This window comes from Coregonus lavaretus (assembly GCF_964263955.1).
Source record: "Coregonus lavaretus genome assembly, chromosome: 2".
Taxonomy (NCBI): Eukaryota; Metazoa; Chordata; class Actinopteri; order Salmoniformes; family Salmonidae; genus Coregonus; species Coregonus lavaretus.
This window is the reverse complement of record NC_139989.1, coordinates 77,806,301-77,815,456: the sequence shown is the minus strand read 5'-3', so window position 1 is coordinate 77,815,456 and position 9,156 is coordinate 77,806,301. Positions and strand designations below refer to the sequence as shown.

Here is a 9,156-nt window from a genome sequence, read left to right as displayed (position 1 = left end):
GAGGGGGCAAATCATTTATTTTAGTTCAGGTGCTCGTAAGATGTAAAGGCTCAAGTAGATTCGCTGGAGAAAGAAATTAGAGATCTGGAAAATAAACATAGTGTAACATTTGACGACTCAACTCTAGAAAAATTAGACTCAAAGCGATTGGAATATAACACCCTGACGACCCACAAAGCAGAAAACGCTCTTAGGAGAACAAAACAAAACTACTATGAACATGGAGATAAAGCAGGAAAGTTACTTGGCAGATAAGGAGAGAGGAAGCTAGTAGAGTTATTAGCTCTGTTAAGCTGCCCAGTAACACAGTTGTTCAGGGTCCTGAGGAAATTCATCTAGTCTTTAGGGAGGAGTATGAAACATTGTACAAGTCTGAAGGGGATGCCCCCTGCCACAATGCCAGATTTTTTGAACAAACTCAATTTACAAGCTTTAACTGATGAGGATAAGAGAGGACATGGAGAAAGAGATTACAGCCGAGGAAATTAGGGAATCCATTTTCATCACTGCTGGGGGGAAATCACCAGGGTTAGACGGATTCCCTATTGAATTCTATAGATCCTTTTTACCCAAACGAATTGAACCTCTTTGCAATATGTTTAATTATGCCACAGAGACAGAAAAGCTCACAGACAGACTTGAACAAACACTGATCACAGTTTTGTTAAAACCTGGGAAAGATCCTCTGCTTTGTGGGTCGTTTAGACCAATATCTTTATTGAACACTTCATATAAGACTCTTGCAAAACCCATAGCTCTTAGACTAGATAAGGTTGTTCCTGACTTGGTTGATATGGACCAAACAGGCTTTGTAAGAAACCGCTCATGTCCTGATAATATCAGAAGATGATTTATTATGATGCATTATGTAGAGAATGACCAAGAACCTGTAGTGGCGGCTTCATTAGATGAGGAAAAAGCGTTTGACCGCATAGAATGGAACTACCTGTTTGAAGTTTTATAGAGGATGAATATTGGACCTAAGTATGTAGGTCTGATTAGATGACTGTACAAATGTCCGGTAGCTCAGATCCTGACTAATGGAAATGTTTCCTCCCAGTTCTCCCGATCACGTGGCACAAGACAGGGTTGCCCCGCTAGTCCTCTCCTTTCTTCTTTGGCTATAGAGCCACTGGCAGAAGCTTCTAGATCTCATCCATCCATCCATGGTGTTCCTATAGAGCCACTGGCAGAAGCTTCTAGATCTCATCCATCCATCCATGGTGTTCCTATAGAGCCACTGGCAGAAGCTTCTAGATCTCATCCATCCATCCATGGTGTTCCTATAGAGCCACTGGTAGAAGCTTCTAGATCTCATCCATCCATCCATGGTGTTCCTATAGGTGGGCGCCAACATCTGGTCTCGCTATATTCTGATGACATTTCACTTTACCTCACTAAACCAGAAATTTCACTCCGAGCATTAGTTGACATCCTGAAAGAATATGGGACCTTTTCAGGATATAAAATACACCTATCGAAGACTATAATTATGCCTTTTAACAGGGCAGCTATGCAGAACCCAATCTTAGACCAGCCGTTTTCTTGGAGACCTCGGAAAATGACATATCTTGGATTGCAAATTCCTTCTGAAATGATGAAGACGTACCAACTGAACTACCCTCCACTTCTCAAAAAGGTTGGGGAAGAATTGGATAGATGGTGGGATTGACCCGTTTCTCTTATTGGGCGGGTCAATTGCGTCGGGGTGCCTTGTAAGGATCCGATGGCGAATGGGTAATCTGCCTTAACCATCAGTCCTATTAGCCAACTTACAATCATTGGATAATAAATTAGACGAAGTACGATCAAGAATATCCTACCAACGGGACATTAAAAACGATAATATCTTATGTTTCACCGAGTCGTGGCTGAGCGAAGACATGGATATCATACAGGTGGAGGGGTTTACGCTGCATCGGCAAGATAAAACAGCCGCCTCCGGTAAGACAAGGGGTGGCGGTCTGTGTATATTTGTAAACAACAGCTGGTGCACAAAATTAAATACTAAGGAAGTCTCAAGGTTTTGCTCGCCTGAGGTAGAGTATCTTATGATAAGCTGTAGACCTCACTATTTACCAAGAGATTTTTCAATCATTTTTTCGTAGCTGTCCATTTACCACCACAAACCGATGCTGGCACTAAAACCGATGGCATTAAGGCGGACACCACATCAGTCACTGGCTTCATCAATAAGTGCATCGATGACGTCGTCCCCACAGTGACTGTACGTACATACCCCAACCAGAAGCCATGGATTACAGGCAACATCCGCACTGAGCTAAAGGGTAGAGCTGCCGCTTTCAAGGAGCGGGACTCTAACCCGGACGCTTATAAGAAATCCCGCTATGCCCTCCGACGAACCATCAAACAGGCAAAGCGTCAATACAGGACTAAGATTGAATCGTACTACACCGGCTCCGACGCTCGTCGGATGTGGCAGGGCTTGAAAACTATTACAGACTACAAAGGGAAGCACAGCCGTGAGCTGCCCAGTGACACAAGACTTCCAGACGAGCAAAATTACTTCTATGCTTGCTTTGAGGCAAGCAGCACTGAAGCATGCATGAGAGCATCAGCTGTTCCGGTTGACTGTGTCACTACGCTCTCCGTAGCTGATGTGAGTAAGACCTTTAAACAGGTCAACATTCACAAGGCCGCAGGGCCAGACGAATTACCAGGACGGATACTCCGAGCATGCGCTGACCAACTGGCAAGTGTCGTCACTGACATTTTCAACCTGTCCCTGACTGAGTCTGTAATACCAACATGTTTCAAGCAGACCACCATAGTCCCTGTGCCCAAGAGCACTAAGGTAACCTGCCTAAACGACTGTCGACCCGTAGCACTCACGTCTGTAGCCATGAAGTGCTTTGAAAGGCTGGTCATGGCTCACATCAACACCATTATCCCAGAAACCCTAGACTCACTCCAATTTGCAAACCGCACCAACAGATCCACAGATGAGGCAATCTCTATTGCACTCCACACTGCCCTTTCCCACCTGGACAAGAGGAACACCTACGTGAGAATGCTATTCATTGACTACAGCTCAGCGTTCAAAACCATAGTGCCCTCAAAGCTCATCACTAAGCTAAGGACCCTGGGACTATACACCTCCCTCTGCAACTGGATCCTGGACTTCCTGACAGGCTGCCCCCAGGTGGTAAGGGTAGGTAACAACACATCTGCCACGCTGATCCTCAACACGGGGGCTCCTCAGGGGTGCGTGCTCAGTCCCCTCCTGTACTCCCTGTTCACCCATGACTGCATGGCCAGGCACGACTCCAACACCATCATTAAGTTTGCCGACGACACAACAGTGGTAGGCCTGATCACCAACAACGATGAGACAGCCTATAGGGAGGAGGTCAGAGACCTGGCCGTGTGGTACCAGGATAACAACCTCTCCCTCAACATGATCAAGACAAAGGAGATGATTGTGGACTACAGGAAAAGGAGGACCAAGCACACCCCCATTGTCATCGACAGGGCTGTAGTGGAGCAGGTTGAGAGCTTCAAGTTCCTTGGTGTCCACATCACCAACAAACTATCATGGTCCAAACACACCAAGACAGTCACGAAGAGGGCACGACAAAGCCTATTCCCCTTCAGGAGACTGAAAAGATTTGGCATGGGTCCTCAGATCCTCAAAACGTTTTACAGCTGCATCATCGAGAGCATCCTGACTGGTTGCATCACTTCCTGGTATGGCAACTGCTCTGCCTCCGACCGCAAGGCATTACAGAGGGTAGTGTGTACGGCCCAGTACATCACTGGGGCCAAGCTTCATGCTATCCAGGACCTCTATACCAGGCAGTGTCAGAGGAAGGCCCTAAAAATGGTCAAAGTCTCCAGCCACCCTAGTCATAGACTGTTCTCTCTGCTACCGCACGGCAAGCGGTACCGGAGTGCCAAGTCTAGGTCCAAAAGGCTTCTTAACAGCTTCTACCCCCAAGCCATAAGACTCCTGAACAGCTAATCAAATGGCTACCTGGACTATTTGCACTGTTCCCCCCCCCCCTCTTTTACGCTGCTGCTACTCTGTTTATTATCTATGCATAGTCATGTTAGCTCTACCTACATGTACATAATACCTCAACTACCTCAACTAACCTGTGCCCCCGCACATTGACTCTGCACCGGTACCCCCCTGTATATAGCCTCCCTACTGTTATTACACATTGACTCTGTACCGGTACCCCCTGTATATAGCCTCGCTACTGTTATTTCCCATTGACTCTGTACCGGTACCCCCTGTATATAGCCTCGCTACTGTTATTTCCCATTGACTCTGTACCGGTACCCCCCTGTATATAGCCTCCCTACTGTTATTTCCCATTGACTCTGTACCGGTACCCCCCTGTATATAGCCTCGCTACTGTTATTACACATTGACTCTGTAGCGGTATTTTACTGCTGCTCTTTCATAATTTTTTATTTTCCATTATTTTTTTTTACTTAACACTTATTTTTCTTAAAACTGCATTGTTGGTTAAGGGCTTGTAAGTAAGCGTTTCATTGTAAGGTCTACACCTGTTGCATTCGGCGCATGTGACAAATACAATTTTATTTGATTTGAAGTGGCATGATGACCTTGGTCTCATTGTTGAGGATGAGAAATGGGGAAAGCTCTTTATAGATGCTCAGCGTCTTTCATTTAACACAAGGCGCAAGTTCATGCAATTCAATATTTTACATAGGGTCTACTTTACACCAGAGAGACTGTAAAAGATCAATTCTAAATATTCATCATTTTGCCCAAGGTGTAAAACGGAGGAGGCCACTGTCCTGCCCTGAACTAGGCAATTATTGGGAAGAGATTATCCAGATGTTATCACAGGTCACTAATATGACTGTACCACTAGATCCTTCCCTTATTCTTCTTGGATATGACTCTGTTCTACCAGTTAATATTGGAGATGACTCTGTTCTACCAGATAATATTGGAGATGACTCTGTTCTACCAGTTAATATTGGAGATGACTCTGTTCTACCAGTTAATACTGGAGATGACTCTGTTATACCAGTTAATATTGGAGATGACTCTGTTCTACCAGTTAATATTGGAGATGACTCTGTTCAACCAGTTAATATTGGAGATGACTCTGTTCTACCAGATAATATTGGAGATGACTCTGTTCTACCAGTTAATATTGGAGATGACTCTGTTCTACCAGTTAATATTGGAGATGACTCTGTTCTACCAGTTAATATTGGAGATGACTCTGTTCTACCAGTTAATATTGGAGATGACTCTGTTCTACCAGTTAATATTGGAGATGACTCTGTTCTACCAGATAATATTGGAGATGACTCTGTTCTACCAGTTAATATTGGAGATGACTCTGTTCTACCAGTTAATATTGGAGATGACACTGTTCTACCAGTTAATATTGGAGATGACTCTGTTCTACCAGTTAATATTGGAGATGACTCTGTTCTACCAGTTAATATTGGAGATGACTCTGTTCTACCAGTTAATATTGGAGATGACTCTGTTCTACCAGTTAATACTGGAGATGACTCTGTTCTACCAGTTAATATTGGAGATGACTCTGTTCTACCAGATAATATTGGAGATGACTCTGTTCTACCAGTTAATACTGGAGATGACTCTGTTCTACCAGTTAATATTGGAGATGACTCTGTTCTACCAGTTAATATTGGAGATGACTCTGTTCTACCAGTTAACATTGGAGATGACTGTTCTACCAGTTAATATTTGAGATGACTCTGTTCTACCAGTTAATATTGGAGATGACTCTGTTCTACCAGTTAATACTGGAGATGACTCTCTTCTACCAGTTAATATTGGAGATGACTCTGTTCTACCAGTTAATACTGGAGATGACTCTGTTCTACCAGTTAATATTGGAGATGACTCTGTTCTACCAGTTAATACTGGAGATGACTCTGTTCTACCAGTTAATATTGGAGATGACTCTGTTCTACCAGTTTATATTGGAGATGACTCTGTTCTACCAGTTAATATTGGAGATGACTCTGTTCTACCAGTTAATATTGGAGATGACTCTGTTCTACCAGTTAATATTGGAGATGACTCTGTTCTACCAGTTAATTTTGGAGATGACTCTGTTCTACCAGTTAATTTTGGAGCGACACTCTGCGAAGCAAGCAGATGTGGCTAAAATAACTGACTTCCTATATTCCATCTGAAAAAATAACCTACAATTTAGGTAATAAACTCTTTGAGTTGACTGATGTCTGGGGGGACTTCAGCAGTTTCTAGAGTCGTCACCTTATTTATTAGTTTCTTCATGAATGTATTATTATTACTATTATTAGTATTATTATTATTATTATTATTAACATTATTATTAGTAGTAGTATTGTTATTAGTATTATTGTTATTATTATTATTATTATTGTTAATATTATTATTATTATTATTATTATTAGTTGTTTCTGGGGTGAATCATTTATTTTCTAGCATTGAATGTGAAGTCATTCTGTTTCCTTTGTTGTTGTTAATCATTGAAGCTAATACCAGTAGAGGGGAGGGAGGACAGTGTTCATGTGTTGGGGAGGGAAAGGTGTGGTACCATGGGATCCCATGGAGCTGTGTTGGGGAGGGAAAGGTGTAGTACCATGGGATCCCATGGAGCTGTGTTGGGGAGGGAAAGGTGTGGTACCATGGGATCCCATGGAGCTGTGTTGGGGAGGGAAAGGTGTGGTACCATGGGATCCCATGGAGCTGTGTTGGGGAGGGAAAGGTGTGGTACCATGGGATCCCATGGAGCTGTGTTGGGGAGGGAAAGGTGTGGTACCATGGGATCCCATGGAGCTGTGTTGGGGAGGGAAAGGTGTGGGACCATGGGATCCCATGGAGCTGTGTTGGGGAGGGAAAGGTGTGGTACCATGGGATCCCATGGAGCTGTGTTGGGGAGGGAAAGGTGTGGTACCATGGGATCCCATGGAGCTGTGTTGGGGAGGGAAAGGTGTGGTACCATGGGATCCCATGGAGCTGTGTTGGGGAGGGAAAGGTTTGGTACCATGGGATCCCATGGAGCTGTGTTGGGGAGGGAAAGGTGTGGTACCATGGGATCCCATGGAGCTGTGTTGGGGAGGGAAAGGTGTGGTACCATGGGATCCCATGGAGCTGTGTTGGGGAGGGAAAGGTGTGGTACCATGGGATCCCATGGAGCTGTGTTGGGGAGGGAAAGGTGTGGTACCATGGGATCCCATGGAGCTGTGTTGGGGAGGGAAAGGTGTGGTACCATGGGATCCCATGGAGCTGTGTTGGGGAGGGAAAGGTGTGGTACCATGGGATCCCATGGAGCTGTGTTGGGGAGGGAAAGGTGTGGTACCATGGGATCCCATGGAGCTGTGTTGGGGAGGGAAAGGTGTGGGACCATGGGATCCCATGGAGCTGTGTTGGGGAGGGAAAGGTGTGGTACCATGGGATCCCATGGAGCTGTGTTGGGGAGGGAAAGGTGTGGTACCATGGGATCCCATGGAGCTGTGTTGGGGAGGGAAAGGTGTGGTACCATGGGATCCCATGGAGCTGTGTTGGGGAGGGAAAGGTGTGGTACCATGGGATCCCATGGAGCTGTGTTGGGGAGGGAAAGGTGTGGTACCATGGGATCCCATGGAGCTGTGTTGGGGAGGGAAAGGTGTGGTACCATGGGATCCCATGGAGCTGTGTTGGGGAGGGAAAGGTGTAGTACCATGGGATCCCATGGAGCTGTGTTGGGGAGGGAAAGGTGTGGTACCATGGGATCCCATGGAGCTGTGTTGGGGAGGGAAAGGTGTGGTACCATGGGATCCCATGGAGCTGGTTTGTGTAGGTGGAAGGAACAACGGGGCTGTTATCTCTGGCATATTTTGATGATTGTTCAATTATATAAAATGCCAATAAATAGAATGTAAAAAAATATATGTATATATATATATATATCTTTATGTCTCTTTTACGTTTTACTACACCTGAACTATACCTCAACTCATTTCACACATGATAAGAGTTAGCCTATAGACCAGATTACATTGACAATAATTTGATGTTATGACAATATTATCAGTTGTCAAATTGTACATGAAGAGATGGACGCATCTTGTAATTGACAGATGCAGGGAAAGGAGCATCTCTTTATCAAATCCTCCTTCAGAGTCACATGCAGGTAAAACATTGTGATTTCTAAATAGTGCTGTATCTGAAAGAGCATATTCTGCAGTTTCTATGACACTTACCTTCATCAAATAACTCTCCAAATTCAAGAGGTGAAGCTCTATTTCCAAATGTCACTTTTCTCAACAATATCTGTGCTGTCAATGTATTTATCACATGACTACTCCAGCGGTAGCATTGTTCTGGCAACTAAGCAGAAACTAGTAACATCATCCAGTTAAAATATGCTGTTCTGTCGTCAATGGATGAATGGCCAATAGAAACCAGATAGAAACTGATAATGATGCATGTGACTTCAGTTTTGGTTAGCAGCGGATGTTGAAACCAACTTGCTCAATGTCTTTCCATATCTGGGGAAAGATGAAACCAGGCCAGCAGGTGGGAGACTGTTTGACTGTGGTTTTGAGACACGTGGAGCCTTACATGGGCAAAGGCAAAAATGGGACCATAGACAGCTTCTTCACATCAATTTCCCTGTCAGACAAGTTGATTGCAAAGAAGACTATCCTGCTCAGAACAGTGAACACAGAAAAGGCAGAAGCTGCTGGTAAAGCAACACTCACGGTGTGATGGAGAGTGGTAAAGCAACACTCACGGTGTGATGGAGAGTGGTAAAGCAAGACTCACGGTGTGATGGAGAGTGGTAAAGCAACACTCACGGTGTGATGGAGAGTGGTAAAGCAACACTCACGGTGTGATGGAGAGTGGTAAAGCAACACTCACGGTGTGATGGAGAGTGGTAAAGCAACACTCACGGTGTGATGGAGTGTGGTAAAGCAACATTCACGGTGTGATGGAGAGTGGTAAAGCAACACTCACGGTGTGAGGGAGAGTGGTAAAGCAACACTCACGGTGTGATGGAGAGTGGAAAAGCAACACTCACGGTGTGATGGAGTGTGGTAAAGCAACACTCACACTTCCTCAGCACCATGCACCCCACTGTTGCCACCGGCGGTGACCAGAAGAAGAAACCGGAGACAGTGACAGACTACAATCACACAAAG

The 9,156-nt window shown here is 44.8% G+C and overlaps 1 protein-coding gene across 1 annotated transcript in view; it reads right to left on the bottom strand.

Annotated features, from left to right (window-relative positions):
* LOC311140635 (NLR family CARD domain-containing protein 3-like) overlaps nucleotides 1–9,156 on the bottom strand; it is a gene marked incomplete at its 3' end in the record, with an annotated part of 102,269 nt that overhangs the window by 70,297 nt on the left and 22,816 nt on the right. The window lies entirely within an intron of this gene.